The following is a 24500-nucleotide window of genomic DNA, read 5'->3' on the forward strand; positions in this document are numbered from 1 at the left end:
GGAAGAACATTGATATTTCAATTATTTTATTGAATTACCAAAGGACTGATTATATTTTAAGTTATCCCCATACTGAAGTGACATATACCAAGTTGGTTCCTGAAATACAACCCAGATGATACATTTATTTTCAAGACACACCTTTCTGAGACGTCATTAAAAATCCAATAAAATTATGTTTGCTAAGAATCCCAAGGTTAGATCCTGGCTTATGCTAAGAACAGACCTTTTAAAACGAATGGAACAAGTTATGATTTATGAATATCTAGTTGGTTTCAATGGGTTTGCCTAAAATAAGACCAAACCAAAATTCAGTCCATTGGCTCAATGCATGCATTGCACTAAGCTCTAGATTGCTTTAATCATGGTTTGTTGATTAGGTCACAATGGCCTGCTGACCCTAAACCATAAATCATGGTTGAATAACTCATTATGGCTTATCATGATATGCAGATGTTATTAGCTATCTCAAATGTCCATATGCAGTTAAATAGTTTTCTCTCCCTATTCTGACTTCTTTTCATGTTCTTACTCACTTGTCCTGATTCAGCAATTTCTTGCACATACTGTGTTTGGTCCACTGAAGTGAGCGAGAAAACTCACACATGTGAGAAGTCATTCTGAACAATTTGCTTGCACATGGAGAAACAAATGAAAATGTTAGTTGGAAACAAAATAGAATTGTTCAGAACAGTGTTATTAATTGCATATTGAATATTATTATATGTAGTTTAGAGATTGATTTCTTTTTATATTCCCATGGAGGAAAACATACGTCAAGACTGTGGAATTTGCTACATTATGGCTGGTGTCTTCTCACTTGAAACTAGAGAATAGCTGCCTCAATAACATCCATATCCATGCAGGCAACCTGATCTGGATTCAACCATGCAGGGACCCCATCAGTATGCTTAGGGCTGCAGTAAATGATCAAAAGTGCAAATTCAGTGTGTGAACCACTCAGAGGCATGACCATGGGTCTGCATAACCATGCTCAACCATCTTTGTTGAGTTAGCACACATCCCAGTAAATATTAATCATACTTTACAAATTACAGTGCTTGGATTGCAGAAAGTTCAAATGCAAATTGAATAAGCCATGCCATTTATGGATGTTCAGATCATCTGTTCTTGACTCAGCATAATAGAGAACTCTTCCTTTTTTGCTTCTAACAATTATACCTTCTAATCATATGTAAGCCTAACAGTTAACATCTTGGTACATCAATGAAGATTAATGCTTCACGAAAGCATATGTAGTTTTTATTCAAATTTATTCACCATTCCTGTAGTATTCAGTGCTATTTAAACAGTGTGAATGTGCAGTTTTCCTAACGTGACTTCACCTGCCATGCCCCACATGAAATGGCATGAAACTCCATCTTATTCTGTCTTTCGGCAGAAAAAGTCTGGACTCTGAACCACATTCTCAACCAAGCCCAGTAACATTTTTCTTGTTTGCTGTGTGAAGCCTTTTTCATCCTGTAATGACTAAGAGTCCACAAAATCAGCACAATATAAATTCATTGAAACCTTTTCTGAACCACACTCCTATAATCCATAAAGACTGGTTGCTGCTATAAAAATGGAACATCCCTTCCAATATAATTAAGGGACTTGGTTAGCCCTCTTTCATATTCTGAAATAATTTGAATATTTATATTAGGGAAAGGTACATTAAATTCACGCTATTCTCCCACTACTACTTTTTCATCTTTAAACACACACACACACACACAAAAATTCTTTATATCCAACACAATCTATGATCCTGGGTTAGCCATGGACAGGTTATATGATTTCTCATGAGCTTGTCCCTTCTAAGGAATTCTTTAACTCAACATTATTCAAGCAGTAAATCTCAAAGAAATATGACTGTGTGTGAATGAATGGAAATGGGAGACTAAAGCTGTGTCCCAAGTTGTATCTAGCCACAGCACAAGCATGTTCCAACCACATTTTTTCCTACTGTGTCTCCAAAATTTTCTCTTCATCTCATGCCCAGCCCTGAAGCAGGCACGCTTAGCTTTTCCTTAGCTGCACTGATGTGAAATAAATGCTTTTCTCTTAGTCCAACAGCATCCCAAGGTGGTATTCAGGGCATGAAATCTTTTAAGTTTTGCTGTTCATTATCTTGGAAGGAAGTTGGGTGGCAGGAAGCACCTGAGAACAAGAACAATAGAAGTAGGATAGGGATAAGCAATGGAAAGAGCAAACCCCATGCTTGGTGTAGTTTTCTGGAAAGAGTACTATTACTCAGTAATGAGGAAAAGTCCTGAGAGAAGGAGAAACTGGGGGGGGGGGAGAGAAGTGGTGAACTTCTACTTTCTAAGCATGTAGAGTATCTTATAATAAATTCAAAGGTAACAGCACCCAAATAAGATGATGGCTTATTAGTCTATAGATGCTAAAACACGTAAACTGTAGTAGGACTACAAAGAAAAGCCTGAGATTTCTTGGAAACTACCAAGACTTTATTTAGTTAGACCAGGTATAGGATCCTGTAGAAAGCCACAGAGATAACCTCGAGAAAGCTAAGCAGAGGCAATGTTAAATCCGTGCAACATCAAAAGCATGAGAAAGAAGCTTAAAAGGCTCCTAATTTGCTACAATATAAGAGGGAGGGAGGGAAAAAGTCAGGCTTTCAAGATTCTGTAACTATAACCCCTATCAAATAAAGTGTAGTTCTAGTTGGATTTGTGGGGTATGTTTTCTGACCTGGCCTACCTAAAGGGCTGATGTGAGTTCTCCCTTCAGTCATCTTCCCCAAGGTAATAGCCATGGCTCTCTATAGATCCTAAAGAACCCAAGCTTGCAATCCCTATTCTGTGACCTTCAATGCATCCCCAGATTTCACAGCTGAAGATCAATGATAATATTTTCCTGGATAATTTTTGTTCACAATAATTCCATCTCTTAAAGCTCCCCACAAAGACCCCCCCCCCCAAGAAAGGTTTCGTTTTGTCCACTCCAGTGATGTCCTCATTTATGTTGGCCAATGAATACATAAATAATTCTACAGAGGTCAGTTTTGGCCATAAGAAAAAATCCTGTCCCTAAGCTAGACTCCTTTCCTGAAAGTGTAGGGTACCCGTGGACCTCAAGATATTGCTGAAGCATGGCAAGTTATAAGGGAGGGTGGGAATTATAGTTCAGTAATAACTGGAAGATCTCAGATTCTTTCATTGAAGATCTGTAATGGTAGACAAACATAACTGAAATCTCCCTTGCTAACAGACATCTGATTCTCTTTCAAAACACAGCTGAAAGATAATGCGGAGGTGTTATAGCACAGATGATAATTCTCAGATGGCATGACCTGTTTGGAGACCTCTGGAAGACCCTAGTTTAGGCAGGGAGTTGCCTTAGCAATTTTCATGGAAGTAACAGTGAAGTAAAAATATTTGGTCAGTATCTAATCTAAACTGAATATGTACCCTATAAAGTGTCCTAGAATTCATAAAAAAGTTCAGAATGTTCTTATCTGATTAGTTACTGCAGAATGTGTATGTGTTTAGAGTAATGTTTAAAAACATTGGGTTGAATCATAGGAGGATCAATAAAGCATTCAAAGATGTTTCAAATATGCACAAAAGGGAATAGACATTTTAGGTGCCAGACTACACACCACAACAGTCTTCATCATGATGACCATTGCCTGAGAATGATGAGAGTCATAACCATTGTAAACCTCAGGAACCACTGTAAACAATACCGTAAGGATTCCAATAAATACTTCAAACAATTCAATCCAAGATTCCAGTGGATAAAACAAGAACTCTAAATCAACTCAGAAGAAAAACGTCTATATGCCATTCTTCTGTGTAGGCTAGTTTATGAGGGCATGACATGGAAACATGTCCTATAATTATTAGATTACATGTTTGTTTTAAAACTTACAAGGCCATGTATTCATCCCCAAAAGGGTGGTCTGTATAAAAGCCATTAAGTATAAGAGGAAAGAAAACTAGTCTAAACATTAATGCAGTTCCTACAACTGTTTCATCAACGAAACAAAGAACAAATGAAATTTTCAAATGGCTGTATATATAAAAAAGGCTTTAATCTGATGCCAGGAAGATCCCAGTCATGGCATTAGGTGTATCTCCTTATTATGAATAAATCAACATCCACGGAGCCCCTGAGGGACTCCTGTTTCATTAAAAGCTTTTGCAACAGAAATTCACATTAAAATAAAACATTCCAAAAGGAACATTATCTTTGGTCAGAACTATTCAAGTCACCTTGGAGGATGAAGTTTTCTGAAGTTTGCTTATTTTTAGTTTTCAGTAGAAATGCTAGGAATAAGCTCATTCTTTGAAATCTCCCATTCTTCTATTTTCCCAACATCTGAAGATATGGCCAAAGGCTTCTCATAAAACTAAGAAAGAGAAAGAAAGGATATTCTCTGTGCTCAGGTTTCTTGGCATGATAGATATCTCAAAAGAAAGTTCTCAGTCATGTACATAATTCTACCATTAAACTATGGTTTATTCTTTAGCCAGCTGTACTCTGATAGAAACTCTTATTTAAGTTACAGTAAGACACCCCAGAAGACAGCAGTGACAAACCATTTCCACCTTCATATTCTCTGAATTTTCTGTTTTTCTTGTAGACATTTCATCACCAAGCTAGGTAGTGAAACATCTGCAACAAGAGAAGTGAGCTTAGAGAAGACCAAGGACCCAACATACCAACCCTGAGCTTCATATATTCTCCACTGTTGTACTTCCACCTTGTTGCCAGAAAGACTACATGGATGTGTCCGTGAAATCATCAAAAATCAAGCTCCACTTCATTCAACATGCTCAACTATATCCAAGTTAATAAATCACAATGGCTGGGCCCACATAACATGGTATGTCCAAACAAATAAATCGTAACATGGCTGAACATGATGGTTTGATTTATGCCATATGCAGAGGCGATGGCTGAGTTTCACATAGTGCTCAATTTCAGATTACCATTTTACTCTAGCTTAGCATGTTGTAGAGAAGGTAGAAGATCATCTATTCTTGGGCAGATGCTTCCTGTGGAAGAATGGAACTGGAGCCAGTTACGTCATTCCTCAGCCACACCGAGCTATCCAAATTCCTCCAGTTTGTTGAAAACTCTGAGGTGGGGTAGTACATGGCTGAAAGTAATGCTAGAAAGACTGAGTAGAAAGATGCTAATCCTGACAAACTGCCTGAGCATTAGTCTGAACCACAACACGATTGAATTCAGTCTCCCCTGGGAGGGCAAACAATACCACTGGTTACAAAACAGCTTTTCACACTGGCCTAAAAAGCTGACAGGCTGAGTGTTGAGTTAGAAAAGAGTGCCAGCGCCCTCTGGCGCTCATAAGCTTCAGCTCTTAAAGAAATTGTGACTGAAGGTAGACCTAAGTACAGATTTCTTGCTCATACAGCTTAAAGGCATGAAAGCATAAAGAATGTTTTACCAGAAAATGAGACCCCTTATTAAAACAAACATCAGAACAGTACAATAACAAGAGCTGATACAATCCGCTCCTCCCATGGTGTTATAAAACTATGACCCTTTCCAAGTTTTACGTTTCACAGACTATAACTTAAAGGACATAATAATGACTTTGTCAACTTTAAGGCAACACAAGATACTTTTAGACTTTGTTATTTACTTAGTCACATAACCACAGAGAGAGAGAGAGAATTTAGTGGGACTTACTCTCCATTAGAAATGGAGAGGATTACAGAGTGTCAGTCTGAGATAAATTAATACACCATATGTAAGATCTCCCTTTCCAACAAATATTTCTAATTTGGATATGGCATCCCATTATTAGTCAACTAATTAGAAGCATCATTGCTAATTAAACATCCCAAGGCCCACTTAGAAATCCATGGACATCCACAGGAAATGTTCATGGAAGCTATGAAATAGATAGGATGAAAAGTAGAGAGACCAAACAGCACCACTTTTAAAGCTCAGAGATAGATACATGTAGGGGCTGTCAATGAGAATTGATATGGCCACCTAACTGGCCACGAAATTGGATACTTTCCTTGGCCCCAAGATCATTTAAGAAGGCCCAACATTGTTGAGTTGCAATTCTCCCAGAAACAAGATACATAGTCAAATTCTCCAGAAAATGATTTTTTAAAATTTATTAGAATGAATATCATAGTCTAGAAATCCTTCATATTTTCACAAAACCTTGTTGCTCCATTATGAAGTTCTTCCTTCTAAAAGATCCAGAATAAACAAAGAGTGAGGCTATCTACTTTCTGCTTGATAGCTATGCATAAAAAAGCCTTCTGGGATTCACTTCTCCTGTTTAGTCAGATGCTCTGCATGTTTTAAGTTATTTGAAATCTAAATACAAATATTTAATTAGCAGAAAAGACCATATATACATAGATAGATATAGTACTAATTATACTTGGCCAGACTAATACGCGTGTATATTTGTTTGTGTGTAACCAGAGACAGAGAGAATTATATATGGTTAAATTTCCATATTTACCCTCCTTTTATCCACATGTAATTACTTGATAGAAAACATACATTTTGTCAGGCCACCTCTGCAGTGGTCTTGCCCTACCCTCAATAAGAAATCACCCATCATAATTTTGATTAAATTGCTATCCTTTCCCTGTGCATTGATGCTGATTGTAGCAGTTCATTGTGCTAATGATCTTAACCCAATGTGCAAACTTTGTGCATTTCTGCAAAGTCAGGACTGAATGAGGAATGTATAAATAGTATTTCCACGTCATCCTATTCCTTTGGTTGCATTATTGGAATTGGTGTTTTAAATAGAAATTCTATAATGCAGAATTGCAACCACTGCACATTAATCAAAGGAGGCAAGGAGAGCATTGTTGGCATGGTGGCATCGGCAATAAGTGTTTTGTTTTTGTTTTTAAGTTTGAAGACGGATCTTCTCTCTTCTTTCAGACTGCAGTGAGGTCAGCTGCTTTGTAACTGCACTCCCACAAATATTTTCTGGGGGCTGGGGCATGCCATTTTAAAATGTGCTGAAGCAGCTCTAACAAGAATCACAATCTGCAGCTTTTGCCTACATTCAAATTTCACCTCTACTTTATTGCCTCTTTTGCTAACCTGGATTGAGCTAAAGCCATGCTACTCAATGCAGCACATAACGAAATAGTTCCATGTACACTCACCACATTTCTCCAACCCCTTCTTCCAAGGATAGAAAAAAAAAATATATCATAATAGCTGCAGAACTTGGGATGGTATTTGTCAGAACACACTTAGGATTAATTGTCACACAAAAGCTCTACTTTTTGGCAAATATTAACAGGAGAAGATCAAGACTTCTCCATATGTTACCTAAGAAGGATGGTATGTTTTTCGAACAGTAATGGAAGTGCTGGGGAGGTGAAGAGTAAATGCCAAATTCTATAGGAGGAGGAGGGGGGAGAGGAGAAGAGGAAGAGGAAGAGGAGGAGGAGGAGGAGGAGGAGGAGGAGGAGGAGGAGGAGGAGGAAGACAGTGTCTGCTTCAAGGCTCCTGATTCTGTCTACGTCCACAGAAACCTTATGACTTGACCATCTCATCTGAAGTCATGAAAATTATTTGATTTCTTAACCCTCAGTTAGTAGCCCATGAAATACTCACTGTGCCATTTCAAAAAAAATAAATAACAGCAAGTTCTGGGAACGTATAAGCGACTATTTGCTTCTCCCCCTTGCAAGTTAAAGGCTGTTCTGAAATAGTGACCTGATTTTGCTGAAGGAATGCCTTTGTCTTTGATAGGCAAATGCCCGACCACATCATTGCAGCATTCTCTTTTCAGTGTTACCAAAAAAAAAAAGTACAAAAAGGGAAATTCTCCCCTACCTCCCACCTTCTCCCATCTAATCGCCCTGTCCAACTAGCTTCTCCTTTCCGTTCAGCGCCGGTGAAATAAATATTTAAAGGCACTGATGATCAACGGGCATCGCTCCAAAAGGTAAAGTTGTTCTGATGATGTCAGATTGCAAGATGGGGCTCTTGAGGGCCTCCCAGGAAAAGAGACCGTTATGCAGAGGGACCAGGCAGCTTGTAAGCCTGCTTTCTTTTCACCTTCCCTGAGGCTCAGATTTCCTAGAGATCAGCCAAAGGGTATAACGATTTTCCGACCAAGCCGCGGAGAGAGGCAGTTCGGGAGCAAGAAATGGAGCCGTTGCAAAACCAGAATAAAAGTCTCTCTGATAGAAAATCTCCCGAATCCCGCTTTGAAAAGAGTCTGGCCGCTCTCCGTTCTCGCCACACACATCTACCCAGGGGATATGAGTGAATCTACGCATTTGCTATTGAGTTCCCTCTCCGCTGCAAAAACAGCACCCATAGAAGCAAACCAGAGTTGAGCCACTTTCTCTTCTGCGGGTTGCTATTCATCGGAACGCGCAGTCTCGAGAGGGCTTTGCAAAGGCGCCGCCGGAGATTCAGAGCTGCGCGTGTGAGGACACACACGCGCACGCACGCACGCACACACACACACACACACACACAGAGCGACATCGAGAGAAAGAACGACGGGTCGTAGAACTTAAAGATGTGCTTTGTAGTCCGGTGGGGAGGGGCGGGGACTGGAGCAACCCAGAGAAAGCTCGGGATGCCTCTGGTGCCACGCACACATCCATTTCAACGCCTCGATCGTTGCGCCGATTGGATTGTCTGAACCTCGAGGCTCCGCTAGCCCAGCTCGGCTTTAGCCAATTATGGTCGCGGATGCAAAACCCAAGAACGGAATAAAGAAATCCCCCGAGCGCACTTTCAGGACACACACACACACACATACACACAACCCGATATACGGAGAGAGGGAGGGGGACCACAAGCCCCAAACACCCCCTCCCCGGAGATCCTGAAGGCTCACTTTCTGCCTCCGAGCCTGCCCTGCGCCTATTTAATTCTTCTCAAGCCCAGCTCGCTTGGCTATTCCCCCCTAAGCCCCGTTGCTGGCCGCAGGGCACTTTCCGGCACTCCAAGCTTCCTCCTGCTCCTTCCCTTCCCGTCCCGACGCCCTTGATGGCCGGGGCACAACCGAAAGCTCTGGTCCAACTCCTTCCGCAGCATCCTTCTGCCCCGTCGGCTCGGTCCTCCAACCCGCCGCTGAACAGACTTCACCCTCTCATCCGCGGTCTTTCGCTCGCTTTCCTCCTTCCAAATCCGTCTCAAAGGAGCCCAGAATTAAGAAACACACACCCCCTTCCCCAAAATTTAGGGCGACCCGAGGCAGGCGGGGAGGCAGCCGTTACCTGGAAATCTGGCGGCCCCTGATTCTCCCCGGATCACCTCTGAAGGAGGGCGAGCAGACGAGTCCCATTCACAAGTAGAGGCGCAGTGTCTGCTGGTTCGCTCGCTCTCCAGCCTATTCCACTCCACTGGCAACGGCGGCTGAATGAGGCTTAGAGCTAGTGGAAGGAATTAGAAACAGGAGGAGAGAGAGAAGAGCTGGGGGGGGGGGGAGGGAGAGGAGGGAGGCAAAGGGGGAGGGGGAAAGAGGGAGACAGAAAAGGGAGAACACTGGAGGCTTGGCTTGGGCTTCCTCTGCCAGAAAGAGCTGGGGTAACCTCAACACTCCCCCCTTTCCTTTTTCATGGGGTCCCTCTCTTTCCCCCTTGCTTGCCTTTTAAAAGGCAGATATGGCTTTGGGGAAATGCTAACCAAGCTGCCCGGTGGAGGAGAAGCAATGAGGAAGGAGCCGATCAGCCCTGGTCCATCAGTCCAAGGCACCATGCAAACCATCTTGGGTCTCTAACACAGTTTGCTATCAAGGCTCAGTCATTTCAGGTGGGTTCACTGTTCCAGTTCAGACATCTTCCTTTTTTCTTTCCAAACTCCAGATCCCTTCTTTGTAAAAGGTGGCTGCTAAAATTCATCCTATCCCACCCCCATCACTCAACTGAGAGAAGGCACTGTTGGATGTAACATGTCAAAGAAGAAAGGTGGCGTCTTGGCCTTCTCAGATGAATCTTCATGTGAGGAAGAGGATGAAGAGCATAGCCAGATAAGGCAGGCTGATTTTGGGAAACGGGGCCCTAGTCCTGGAATCATAGTGAAACCAATCTCCATAATTCCTGACTTTTCACACCCAGATATGGAGATTCATCTACCCCACCCATGAGAGTGTCTCTGCTGCCAACACAGACATACAAAAAGCACAGAGGCAGGGTTGCTTGGAAGAATCCCAAGACATCATGCTCTATTGAGAATAATGGACCACTCAGAGCTCTAGGTTACTGCTCCCAAATAACCTACATTCTGCAACTAGCTATAACCAGCACCATACAACTATGATGACTGTCTAAGCTCTACTTGTAGATGCTCAAGCATTAGAACAACTTTTGAGATAGCTTGTAGTAGCACCATCTGTGTCTTGCTTCCAAGACTTGCCTAACTATCTGAAAACCCTGTTGCCTAAACCTGTCACATATAAATGTTCTACCTTCTATTCTTGAATTCTGAGATAGGACTTTAGGTGCCTTTTATCGCTGAACCAAACTGTGACCATTGCTTTGTCTGACGGTTTTCTTGTGAATTCCTCTTGTGATACTGACTTTGAACTGACTAAATTGTGAAAACTTTAGGATGGAAAGAACAAGTAACAGCAGGATAAGCCTTCCTACCCCTTTGCATGGAGCTAAAAGAACCAAGGGAACCTGTCTTCTCTCTATAAGGCGTTATTTATAGAGAAGGAGTTGTCATGACCATGGTGACTGAACCTTTTAAAGTGTTGAGGATTAAAGAGAGCAACCTTATGACCATCAGCCTCGCTTGATGATCCAATCTCTTCCTGATCTGTATTACTTGGAACTGCAGGTGAGGGAATTTGATTTCAGTGGTGTCAGTATAAAACTAAAACTCTCTATGCATTTTAAACCAATATATCAGAAACAAGATAAAGTTAGGGTTTTCTCCATGGAGTGATAGATCTATATTTGTTGAGAGGCTTGTTACTTTGTTTTTAATGTAATGAACATATGGTCCCCTTACTTAAAATCTCAAGGGGAAGAGCTGCTGGCAGAAGAGTACCAAGAACTAAGAGTATAACTGGTCATGCTGCTTGGTTCCACATTTTTAAATTATTCCTTTTGATATATATGTACAAGGACAGAGGTCTGGAAAGAGGTATGTACAGGGGTACAAAAGGTTTGGAAACATTCCAAACTTGGAATGAGCCATTCTGAGTGTTTCAGAATTGATCTGCCTTCAAACTGAGCCATTTTGACCTTTGTTCTGAGGTTGGACTGGTCCATTTTGAGATCAGACCATTTCTGGTACCCACAAATGGCTCATTTTGAAGGCAAAATGGCCCATTCCAAATTTGGAATGTTCAGAGCTCAAAATATTTTGCATACTTCCAGAGATGTGATGCACCTAAAATAAACCACACTGACTTCCCTTGCCTGAGACCCAGATCTTATGATTTGATATGTGATCAGTTATCCTTATCATCATATGGAACTTCCCGTTAAGCCAAGTAGAGATGAAAAGATGAAAAGGATGCAAGTATCCCTAAGTGTCCCCTCCCCTGTTTTTTTTTCTTTCTTTCTTTTAATGCCTTTGGGTCAGTGTTGACTCCTGGTGACTGCCTGGACAAGTCCCTGCAGTTTTCTTGGCAAGATTTTTCAGAAGTGGTTTACCATTGCCTCCTTCCTAGAGCTAAGAAAGAGTGACTGGCCCAAGGTCACCCAGCTGGCTTCAGGCCTAAAGCAAGACTAGAATTCACAGACTCCCAATTTCTAGCCTCTATATCAAACTTATTTTCTACACTTCTTAACCACTACACTAAACTGGCCCTCAAAAGTGTCCCTTAGTTCAGAATAATGGTTCCAATAAATCAAATCAGAGTGACCCCCTGAGTGACTGCTAATTTTATATCTATTCTTAGATTTATTTATTTTCTATTTATTAAGATTATCATATTTTGTAATTTTAATTGATTTTAACTGTTTTGTAAACCACCCAGAGTTGTTTCAATGAGATGGGTGGTGACAAATTTCTTATATAAAAAATAAAATATATAATAAAATCCTATACAGACCAAGCATAAACTGCAGAAAATGAAAATTACAGAGTTCAGTCAACTCTTAGGAAAAACTTCCTAATGCTGACCTCTGTTGCTAGGCAAATACAGTACCACAGAAGTTTATCCTCTCAAGGTATTTAAGCAGAAGTCAGGTGGCATCTCTCATTAATTTCATCCTGTATTGCAGATTCGGCATGAAGCAAAGGGCAAGGTCTCTTCTGACCATAATGCTGTGAGTCTAAGGGATGATCAGCTGATAAACATGAAAACCTGGCAGGATTTCACTTCTTCTTTTGCAGAGCAACAGTGCATAAATTGATTCCTTGTGCTAGCATTTCACAACCACTTTCCTGAATTGAGGATGAGTTGGAGAAAAAATAGCAGACTGGAATACTGCTGGGCGATGCTCTGGACCAAAGGGGAGCAGGGGAAGAAAGATGTAGCTTTGCACAATGGGTGCATCATCTCAAACACAGGTATCCTCAAGCAGTGGGCTTCTAGCATACTAGCATACTAGCTCAAGAAACACTGGTACCTGCCTACCTCCCACACCCATTTTACGTATAGAATAATCGATAAACTAGTTAGAGCTATGTCTTCCACCTATGTCTTCCATCACTTTGCACCCTGTTGCTATCCCACCCACCCCCACCCCTGAAAATCTGCCACTTAAACAGAATGCCCCACTCTACCTAATGATAGGACTGGATCCAGCTTCTAGGGACATATCTTCCTCACCCCAGTTTCCCTCTAGTTCCAAATCAGAAAGAAATGGTTTCTTACGGCATCTGCAAACTCTTCATGCCACGTTTTCCTGATGCAGAGGACCTGGTGTGCCCCAAAGCATCCTCATTGTTATTAGGCTGGCACAAGACAGCTGCAGCTTTGGTCAGTAAAGCATTTGGTGCTGTGGACATGACGCCGTTCCCCTCCCCGAGGTGCAGCAATGGTGCTACTTTGTACATCTTTGTACACTGAGGTCCTTTGTACATCTTTCACAGCCTCTTTGGCACAGGCAGTTACTCATGGCAGAGGATTCTGTTTGCACAATGCACTCCTGGAAGGGTCTTCCCATGACTCACACGCTGGAGGAGACCTTCTCAATGAAGCAAAGCGGTGGCTTCACTTCCTTATTAGAAGCAGGCAGATACGTTGCTGTCAGGTTCAGCCCAAAGAACTCCACGAGACAGTACAGATCTAGTTCTACAGCATTTATTAGCTTTCACCCACAAGACAGAATCTTTCCAGACTGAACCTAAACTTCCCAAGCCAGCAAGCAAACAGTGCAGATTCCTTAGGGTGGTGCCAGTCTCATCCTCTTCACCTCCCCACACTCTTTCTGGGGGCTAAGGAAATGCTTATCTCCCCGAGCACGGCCTTCACCAAACCATTCCATCACAGTTGCTTTGTGAAGCAGTTTTGAAGGGTGCTGCACCTGAAGCAAAGTCTAGCATATTTTATCAATGCACATGCATGTAGATAGGATGGGGCAGATGCAAATTTGCTTGAAAAATGGGGAAGTTGCTGCAAACAGACATTCACAGTTTAGACCTGGACTTTCTAGTCCAGCACTCAGAAGAGAAATCAGGAAGACTGGAACCCACAGGAGAATAAAGGAATCTAATTGTCCAAGAATTTGGCTCCTTGGACTTTAGCCAGAGATCACTCTCAGGGTAACACCCTTTTTTGTTCTGTTAATCTGAGGACTAGAAACTTTTGTTACTTAAAAAAAAAAAAGGGAATATAGAGATCCTAATGATTATGAATGAGCTTTCAAATTCATTGTATGCCAATCATTTAAGTGCCCTGGATGTAGCTTCCTTTGATTCTGAAGTTATTAGTAGGCTATAATGAAGGCGGAGGAGGGAAACTGCATATTCTTGAATATTGAGAGATAAACAGATATGGGAGGTCCAGATGGTTAATCTTTAAGTGAGAGGAAAGTGCTCAAGGGAGTTCACTGGGAAAGGAAAGAATGTGTCTGAAAAGCAGTTTTTTTATTTTTTTTATTTTTTTTATAACTGTATTTATCTTCCTGGAAAAAGAAAGGGGAACCTTGTTTGAAAAGGATTTGGTCAGCTAGAACTTCAGACTACACTTTGGTGGCTCTGCAATGGTTCTAAAACAAACTATCCACTTAGAAAAGCTCTTTAAATATCTGGCTTTGATTGGAAGCAGATATTGCATTTGTGTGTAGTTGTTTTGTTAGAGAATTCAAAAATATTTCTTCCCCATCCACCGTAGCACAGGCCAAACCAGACAGAGCCACACTCTTCCCTAATTCCCCTGGGTCCAAATGAGATAAAATATATATTCTAAAATCAGGGGGTTAAAATAAATTATGTAGATCCATGACAGTTGTGTTAACATAACAGATCTGATGTCGTATTGTGCTTTGAGGGCTTTGGTCACAAAAATGGGAAAGAGATGGGGAAAAAAAGAATGAAAAGCTGAACAAAAGACTTATGACAAAGATGGAAGTAAGAATCAGAATCAAACAAATGAAAAACAACAATATTCTCTTATCCTCCCTCTTATTCCAGAAGAATGACTTCTGCCAACCATACGTGAAGCTTCTCATTTCAGAATCTAGTGATGGAGCTTCTAGAAAGACTCAGAGGGAGATCTGCAACAGACCAATCAAGCACTGAGCATAGGAGATGTGTCTGTTCCCATATGAAGTAATGTTCTGAAGAAAAAATCTGCAGTTTTAAAATCACTTCTCCAGTGGATGAAAGAAAATTTGCTTTCAGCATTGCTCTCAAAGGAGAAAAGAATTTGTGGGGAATTCTTACAAGAGAAGTGTGTTTTAATGATAGGATGGGCAAAAGTTGGTGTGAATATCCTGTCTTTCATTCTACCATCATGTCTCTAGTACTCTCTAGCACTCTGCAGTATCTGGCTTATTTTAGTTCAATTAATCCTCCCGTGATCCACCCCCACCCCCAGAATGGAAAGTATATGTAGTCAGGAAGCTTTCAGACAGATGGAAAGATACATAACAGGACACATCAATGCCACCCGTAGTACCTTTTGCTATTCCAACAGTAAATTCAAAAATGCCACCAAGAGAAATTTGAGAGATTCTGAAGCATCTTGAGAATAAGGGGGAAAAAACGGAAGTCCCTTTCACAGTGGAAGCAACTTTCAGGCAGATTTCGAGACAGCATTAATTTCAGCATTGCCAAAAAGAGAATCGTAAGTGCTTCTCTGCTGACACTGACAGCTGCTCTGGTTTCTAAACATTTTTAGGTTATGCTGTCATTGTTTTCCTTTTTTTTTCTTTCAGTAATAAAAAGCTACTCCCCACAACTGCATCAACCAAAAACACAGCAACTTTCGTATGTGCATAATTAATCTGTGGAATTCTTTACCCCCAGGTGTGATGATGGCCATTAACTTGGATGGTTTTAAAGAGGATTGGAGGAATTCATGGGTGACAAGTCTATCAAGGGTTAGTGGTGTTGAAGACTAGAAGTTATTTTGAGGTTGGAGGCAGCATGCCACCAAAAATCAGTTGCAAGTGAAGAACTCTGAGAGAAGAATATGTCTCCATCTTCTCCTTGTAAGTCCCCCAGAGGCCAAATTGACACCTTCAAGCAAGATATTTTCAGCTTTTTTGTTTTTGTTTTTAAAAAAAGCTTTAAAACCTATTATCATTTCCTTTTGGAGACAGTGTTGTTTCCTGAATGGCCTCTTCTACCTCATCTCATTCTCTAAATCAAATTGATCTATGACATACCCATTCATTTTATCCCTTGTGTCAGAGCTTTACCCAGGGCACAGAAATAAATCGTTTTCTCTAGAAATTCAAACATTCACTCAGGGGCTATCAGTGGAGAGTCAAGGACAAGGCTTGGAAAGATAAGTTGCTTTTATTGCAAATGCCAAAGAAGGTCCAATAACAATGAAGTTCATCTACGGGAACTAGGAATAAAGCCATATTTAAATCCTAGATTTCTTTCTCTCATCTTTAAGTGATATCTTGTCTTCTTGGCTTTTACACATGTGAAGGACACCCACATAATATTTTAATACTGGCCCTTTTTGTACTGAGGCTGCCAGCTTCAGCCTTCAGAACCAGGGAATTGTTTCTAGAAGATTGAGCACAGAACTTCATCTGCATAGCCCTCGACCTTCTGGGAAGACCACTAAGTGCCTCCCAAATACATGCATTGGTTATTCTCTATTATGGCTCTTCTAATTGCAAGCCATTTGAGCCAGTTTGGCCTAGTGGTTAAGGTACCAAGCTAGAAACTGGGAGGCCGTGAGTTCTAGTCCGGCCTAGGCATAAAGCCAACCGGATGACCTTGTGCCAGTCACTGTCTCTGAGCCCTAGGAAGAAGAAGGTCATAGCAAATCACTTCTGAAAATAAAATAAAGCTGCAGGATCTTGTCCAGGCAGTCTCCAGGAGTCAACACTTACTCGAAGACACACACACACTTGAAAGCACACATAAGCATGTGCCTGAATGTACATGCCAACTCAGATTTTGACACACCAGTTACTTGTAACTAAACACAACTGAAGTTGATTATGAGTTACAGAAGAAATACCTAAGCAATTCACCTGTGCCACTGTGAAGCCAGAGACCAGTACTGATCTATAATGGAAAGGTTTCATTCATAACTTTCAATAGCAATGTTAGCAAATGAATGCAATCACATCTGACCCGGTGTTAGTAATCAGTTGGCATTTGATTTAGCTTTCTGAGCTGAAATCTCAAAGATGGAAACTAATCAAGTCTCATCCCTATTACATTTGTCTTGTCAGCTTCACTTCCTAAAGAAGTTACAAGTTTCAGGCTACAATGCAGGAGATTATATTCCAGCAAAATTTCATTTCAAAATCAATAGACTCAGCTTGGGGGCTTACTTCATCTATGTCCAGCTATATCAACAACAGTCACAGAACTAAAATGCAGATTGTCTTGGGCATCAGCTTCTGAGAAGCATGAACCATGCTGAAGTGGGACGTACCTCCAAAACCAAAATAGGTTTCTTGAAAGCCGACCTGAGCCATAAAAGCCCACTTGAGAGTGGGGAAGGGATAGCAGTTTAGGGATTTTCTTCTTGAACAGAATCATGATCTTGTCAAAATAATTCATTGTTAAAATATGCCTTGCTTTAATTCAGTGTTTCACCACACAAGGGGAACTTCTGTTTCTCCACTTTGAACATCTCTTTGGAGAGTCTCTCGGTGGTATTTATGGACTTTCTTGTAACTGGGGGGCCAATGGGTATTACTGAAGATGTTGTGGTTTCCCCTTACCCATCTTTTCAACATTCCTCCCCAGCTGTTCAAACTTCCTCACCTGAAAAAAGTATTACAGAATTTCCCATTGGGATTTAATGGAAGTGCAAAAGGCTGGAGAAGGTGGAAATCACTAGAGAAAAACTGTACAAGGATAGACAGGATGCTAGCACATATACTTCTCTTGGCCACTCAGCATTAAGTAAATGCAAGAATGCTACAGCCCCCTTATGACAATTGCATCAAAATTATCTTCCCCTTTGAAGGTCCATTATCTTTCCTCAAACCAAATGTGACCTGAAAGGAAAAAATGCAGGAGGATTTCTCTAAGCAACTTTAACATGTATAAAGGCATGCTCTACCGCTGAGTTATAGCCTTTTCCTCTGCAAATAGGTAAGACAGAAAGATGCAGCATCTGAAGCAGGAGATTCAAATCAATCAAACAAACCAAAGGAAAACATTCAACAGCAGCAAAGCCGCCAATTGTTAATAGCACAATCAATTTTCCATCTTGAACATTTATTCTTACAGAGCTTCATGATGGATCCAGCTTTTTTGGTGGAACCACTACTCAAAAAACACTATATTCCTGCATTTATTCCCGGGACTAAAGTACATAAAAAAATGAAGTGAAGAAAAATATGCTGGGAAGAGTGTCTGAAGACTACTCTGCTCTAATGTTTCCCTAGCAGACTTGCAGTATCTGAGAAGCTACATTAATCTCAAGTGAATGCTAGGATTTGTTCAGACATTCCATTATCTCATATGTTGTTAAAATGACATAAGTTTCAGACATAAACATAGGAAGTTTATACATACTTTCAGGCACACACACACACACACACTTACACACCAATATGTTTCAGTTAGCAACATCTGTGATAACACATTTGCAAACTTAAAGAGGAAGGTGATTTGTCTGCCTTACAGTTGAACAATACAGATGTTATTTTAGAGTTCTGCAGCCCGCTTCCTAAGTTAGCCAATTTTGTCATTGTTTTAAAAACAACAACAACAGCGATGATGATGAACAGAAAATAACAACAGCTGGCTATATTCCAGCCAATGAAGCCCTAAAAGTAATTTTAAAACATTCAATTTTTTAAAAAACATGTTGTTCTACACTTGATCTTAGCCAAAAGACCAAAATATCCAGGGCGCAAAGGACAATTCTACACCTCCCTGCTGCTTTTAGGTACCAACCCTGCAGCAACACACAATGTTGCCAGGTTCTGCACAGCAGCACTCAAAATTTATTGAATGATGACCTGTGTCATAAACTAGACTTAATGAGCACCTAGTTCACCATATTAGAGAGCTCTGTAATTTGATATAGTCTTCCACCTTTTATGCTCCCCTACACCCATCTAATGTTCCTACCTCTTCTTTTAGATTCTTTTAGACTCTTGTTTTTTATATATACTTTCTGTTTTAATACATATATCTTCTAACTTTTCATGGCTGAAATGATCTAGAAAAAAATAATAATAAATGCACCAAAAAGTAACAACGTATCACTTCCATTAAGGGAAACTGCTTGCAAAAAGTGCAGATATTAATGGGAAAATTATGCCCCCAAAGTTAAGTACAGTGGAAAAGACACACATTTTTAAAAATACATATATTGTTGTGCAAACAATGCTGAATGACACTGATTGCAAAATGAAAAAATAAGCAAATTTGAGAGGTTTGTCTATGCCAGGTATCCAGTATTTTCCCTTGTAATTCCATGAATTTTAAAGGCTAGGGAGAAGGAAAAGGAAGAACAACCACAAAATATCTAGCCATAAACCTGGAATTCTGGGAAGAGTTTGCCTTCCACAATCAGCTCCCCATTGTCATTCTTCCTTCTTTTTCAACAGATTTGTTAAGTGTCTCTGATACTTCTAATTTTTGTGCAGCTAGGTCTTTGCTACTCCTCTCCAAAATATTTAATGATAGGAAGTGCCTTTAGACCCAACTGTTATGATCTCACACATACACCCAGCCCCCTGCATGCACACACAAGCAAATAATGGATTTTTTTTTTTAAAAAAAGCTATTTGGAAGGATAGGGTTTCCTTTTTGGCCATAAAAGCTACAACATGTGACCTTGGTTATAGAGAATAATCTGGGGGTGCGGGGGAAGAGAAAGAGACAGAAGGAAAATCCTTGCCCTTTCACAGAAATTCATTGTTAGGAATGTGAGACAGGAGGGAAAAAATAACACAGTAAGATTTATGTAGAAGAACAAATTCAGTCTTTTAAACCCATGACTTTCTTCTTCTGATTTTACTTGAAAAGCTTTGGATTTGCAGCTCATTTGACCCAGGACTGAAGAAAATAACTTGAATAACTGCCAAATTGTTTCTTGAGGAGGGGTAGAAAATGTTTAGGATGAATGTATGATTTGGACTGCACATTCACTGTTCCCCACACTTGCCCAGGGATAGAGTAAACACGTAGGTCCCTTCTGCTATAGGAAGACAGCATATATTTCATGTCCATGCTAACATAGCCTATATTTGTCTTGAGTTAACAATGCATTTAGATTTGTAAAAAAAGAAAAAAATGACACTCAGCAGAAACCAGTTACGCAATGTATCTTAGGAATGCAGTTAAGATCACGCCATTTCTGTCCAAATGAATTAGCCCCCAAAAATGACTATTTACCACTGTTTTAGCCGATTCTCCTTTTCTCTTCCCTTCTCTCTCCCTTCTCTCACAGAATATTTGCAGTTCCTACAGGCCCCAAAGAGATATAATGTAAATTGTCTGACTAAAAATTTTAAGTAGCAGTTTCAGATGAGGCAAAAGTCATTATGCCAGAAGCTGGTGGGGAGATTTTGGCATCCCCACCCTGACTATAATTGTGAAGTAAACTGTGTATTTGACCTGCTTTTTGCATTGAGAGGGAAACATCTTTTATAGGGGCCAGTGGAGGCCCCTTTCCCAAGAAAAATAGTACTTTCAAAGGTCAAGTTTGCGTTGGGTCCATATTATAGGAAGGAAAACTTAAACGTTCCGTCCCAACATCCTGTGGTTCTAAAACTGCTATAATTTAACCTGGCAGCTATTTATACTTTTTTATATGTGCAGAAGATCTGCCACACAACTGTAGGTCCTGGGAGGTGGGAGGGGTCACAAGTGATGAAGCCTGGGTTGAAATGTCATAATGCAAACTCCACCCCTTTTGTACTTGTGTGTTGTCACACAGATACAAAAAAGGCACAGCTTGCATTATGATATCGCTATGCACATTTTGTCATTTTGGTATCACTGGGGCTAGGCACCTAAGACACAGACATGGTTCCTACCTGCCTCCTTTCCTAGTCCAACTGAGGCAGACGATACATTCTACCTTTCAAAAAAGACGGTCTTCAATCGGCACCTTAAATGCATTCAAATTATCAACCGGTATTTTGCAGGATTTCATTCGGGTTTTTGCCTGCCATCTTCACTCCTGGATAAGGGGATGTGGGTCTCTGAACAAAATACATTGTTAAAGCTAATGCCTATTATTAGCAAAAGAAATATGAATATTCTAGTGCCACTTTCAGATTTCCTGGCTGTTGCAGTAACAATTTGTTTTATACAATGCTAACCTAATATCTGACAAAACATAACTGTTGAAGAACTAAAAAGGAAAGCTGAAGTGGTGTGCTGTATGGCGGACCTCATAAACTTTGTAATGCCTCACTGCTTTTGATAATGGGCTTTTAGAGACATGGGTCATAAAGCTAGATTTCTTATTTAGATAAAGTACTATTTACTATTAGAAACTGGAGGTTCACTCCTGACATTGCATTTTTTAAAAATATAAATATTAGGAAAAAATATGTGTAACAAAGGCATTCTACCCCACCCCACCCCAATTTTCCCCTCCCGAGGTAATGAGAATGTTCCTCTTAAGTTGCTTCTTTGTTTCCTTTTAAGTAATTATTGGCTGCTGGAGAAACCTAGGTCTCCAGGCAGAGGTCAACATGAATTATATGCATATTTATGAAATAGAGGAATAAAACAAAAACATGGTAGAAGTCAAGATAAAGCTAATCACAGATATCCTCATTCTCATAATATCATTTGTATTGCACGTTTCAGCTTTCAAATCTTGGCTATTTTTTACCCAACCAGTTGTGTAATTGTGTACAGTTTACTCAACCATACATCCAGTTGAGTTCAATCAGATTTTATTTTGCAGAATGTGCATTTAAGGTTCCATTCTTAGGTTGCAGACATATGCAACATCTCTTGGAGAACGTGTGCATTATATTTATCTCCTGCACTACTCCTAACAAGGGCTCAGGAAACAGTCTAATGTGTTATTCTATTTTAGGCATTTAATTATGCCCTTCTGGTACAAAACGTTGGCTGGATTGAATGAACTTTTGGGTGTTTCCAGGCAATTTCTTTGAAAGTCTGTAGTGTTTCTCACTTAGTAAACCTGAGTAACAAGCTTTTATATGCACGGAGGTGAAAAGATAAGACATTACCTACAGTGGAAGAATGGATGGTGAAGCTGATGGAATTAGCTGAGATGGCAAAACTGACGGCTTTGATTCAAGGTAAGACATATCTGTTGCAAGGAGGAGCGGAAGTCAATTCTTCTTTTCTTTTGTTATTTCTCTCTCTTTCTTTTCTTTTCCTTTCTGCACTTTTGATTGTTACTATTTTCTTTATTTTCACTTTTCTTTTTCTTCTTCTTTCTCTCAATATTAGCTTTTGTTACTTTTTATTGTTCCTTTTATAAAAAAAATTAAAAAAGTATTTTTAAAAAAGTAAACTTGAGTAACAAGAAAACCTTCCTAGTGAAGCTCAGATGCTGAAAGGTTTTTTTTTGGATGGGGGGCATGCCTTCAAGTCAGTCTTGACACATGACAACAACCTGGACTGATCCCACCAGTTTCTTGGCAAGATTTTGGAAGTGGTTTGCCCTTGCCTTCTTCCTAGGGCTGAGAGAGAGGGACTAGCCCAAGGTCACCCAGCTGGCTTTGTGCCCAAGCCAGGACCAGAACTCACAGTCTCCCAGTTTCTAGTCTGGTGCCTTAACCATTAGACCAAACTGGCTCTCTGAAAGGTCTTTAGGAAACATTTATTTATATGATTTATACCCTGCTTTTCTGCACAGACAGCATTTGCTCCTTCCATTCCTCCATCATGGGTAGTCACAGTTGGGTTGGCACTGCCATTTTATTTTTGCACAGTGACCTGGAGATGCTTGAGGGTATTCCTGGAAACTTAAATGGTAGCTAAACCCAAGCTTTCAAATAGGAAACCTAAGTAGATGTGATAGATAAACAAACAAACAAATATCATTTTCAGGGGCAGGCTTTAAAGTAAGCCATGTCAGGGACCTAGGACATCCACAGCAGCTGATGTGCTGGCACTGGCCGTGAGCAGCTAATTTGTGGGTTAAGTTCTACTATGTAAAGAAACGAATATAAAATATGCTAGCTGCCAAAGAATTATACATCTTCTGGATATTTCAGCAGGCTACCTTTTTTAAATAGACAAATGTGTTGTCTGTAGAATTCCCCTGTTATGGAAACTCTGGTTCTAAAATCACTCTGATCTGATTGCTGCTTCTCCTGCACATACAGTGACTGCATTATTAATCAGTGGCTTGGCTCGTTCAAGCTCATATCAAAAGAAGGACTTTAAAGTCTTCCCTTTCCCACTTTGTTCCAATCTGTGTGGTCGTTTAAAGATGCTGTTTCCTTCTTTTCTCAAGAAGTGTATTTCAATGGTATTTTGCACTCTCTTTTGGTCACATCTGATTTCAGGTTGCAAATAGCCCCAGATGTGTGCAAAATAGATTTACGAGAGGACACCGCGGCTAACCCTTTTGTGTCGAGGAGCTACAGGCAGTAACACTTATCAGGCACAAAGATCTTTCTTCATTTAAAGCCCACAGCTTGAGATAGTCAATCATGCCCAGCGTGTACCTGAAGTATTTCAGGTTTGGTTTTTATTATCGCTGGCAATTTGTGTGTGTGTGCACTGCATGTGTGTGTGTGTGTGTGTGTGAACAAGTGCAGGCTCTTGTGCATTTGTTACCACTATGAGTCAATAGCTACTTAGCTACCCATGCAAGGTCTTTATCAGAGGACTGCTATTCCTGCTGTCTGAATAGCAGTTTTGCATCAGTCTCAGGAGTCAATTGTTGCCTCCTGCCTACCTGGGAACAATTATAAATGGACACTTTTTCATTTGCAGCTAAAAATAGCCTTCATGCAGAAGAGGTATTACACCAATGTTTTATACATTATTAAAATTCCATGTAATAAGTTATCATCGTCATCATCATCATCATCTTCCAAGACCTGCGTTTACTGTCATTAGGGATATGTTCTGGCTAATCTCAATAATTTGTCCCTGAAAGGCATAGAACCCTTTACATGTTTCCTCAGAAATAAATATCACTCAGCAAGACATATTTCTGATTCAGTATGCTCCATCTTGCTTAGGCGACTGGCAATGACTCCCCAGGATTTCAGATAGGGGTTTCCCCAAACCTATTAGGAGATCTTGAGGATTGGATCTAGGTGACTCGGGGTGCAGGACTACTATTGAGAAATGGTATTGGTCCAGACAAACATATACATATCTGGGTATGAAAAGAAGAAAGTAAACAGTGGAATAATAAGACCAGAAGACCATGAAACGCAAGTATAGCTTTATAAGTGTAAATCTCAAACACATAAAACGTAAGCACCATAACTAATCACAAAAAGTACAACCTATCTATTCTTCACAGCTTTACTTCAGTAATGGAATATGGGGTGGGGTGGGGGGAAGCCCTAGGTCATGAGTGAGTCCTATACACTTGTAATCGAACCCCTGGATTGCATACATTAAGGTGATTATTTTCTTGCTCCCAAGTAGGAGGCCTCTTTCTTATGTGATACAGATCTCACTGATGCTAAAAAGAGATGCAGTATTTGTGATTAATAACCTACTAATGAGATTGGCCAATGGGGGAGCCTGCCTCAGTGCCAGACCTGGCAAATGAATTGTTTTGAGATTTGTGATTTTGGTTATTGCCATTCAGGGCTCTGCATTTGAGCAACTGTTGTGTAGGCATCTGATTTCCGAGTAAAAACAGAGATGATTCAATGGACTGCTGCATTACCCCCCTCCTTTAGGCTGTGTGGTTACTAAATAAGAAACCTGTTTTGCGTTTGCACAGATGGCATTTGACCTTTGCCAGGGTATTCCAAGTTTTTAATAAGTTCGGCATTGAAAACCATATATAACAC

At 40.4% G+C, this 24500-nt stretch overlaps 1 protein-coding gene across 2 annotated transcripts in view; it reads right to left on the bottom strand.

Annotated features, from left to right (window-relative positions):
- Nucleotides 1-9372, bottom strand: part of CDH11 (cadherin 11) — a 108651-nt gene extending 99279 nt beyond the window's left edge. For both annotated transcript variants that reach the window (XM_088136007.1, XM_088136005.1), the window contains exon 1: nucleotides 9234-9372. The gene's annotated coding sequence lies outside the window, so the exon portion shown is untranslated. The remainder of the gene's footprint in view (nucleotides 1-9233) is intronic.
- Nucleotides 9373-24500: the final 15128 nt, after the last annotated feature.

The sequence above is a fragment of the Python bivittatus genome, unplaced genomic scaffold (assembly GCF_059951505.1).
Source record: "Python bivittatus isolate LINGU-HERP-01145 unplaced genomic scaffold, Pbiv_v1 ctg000190_np1212, whole genome shotgun sequence".
NCBI classification, from domain to species: Eukaryota; Metazoa; Chordata; class Lepidosauria; order Squamata; family Pythonidae; genus Python; species Python bivittatus.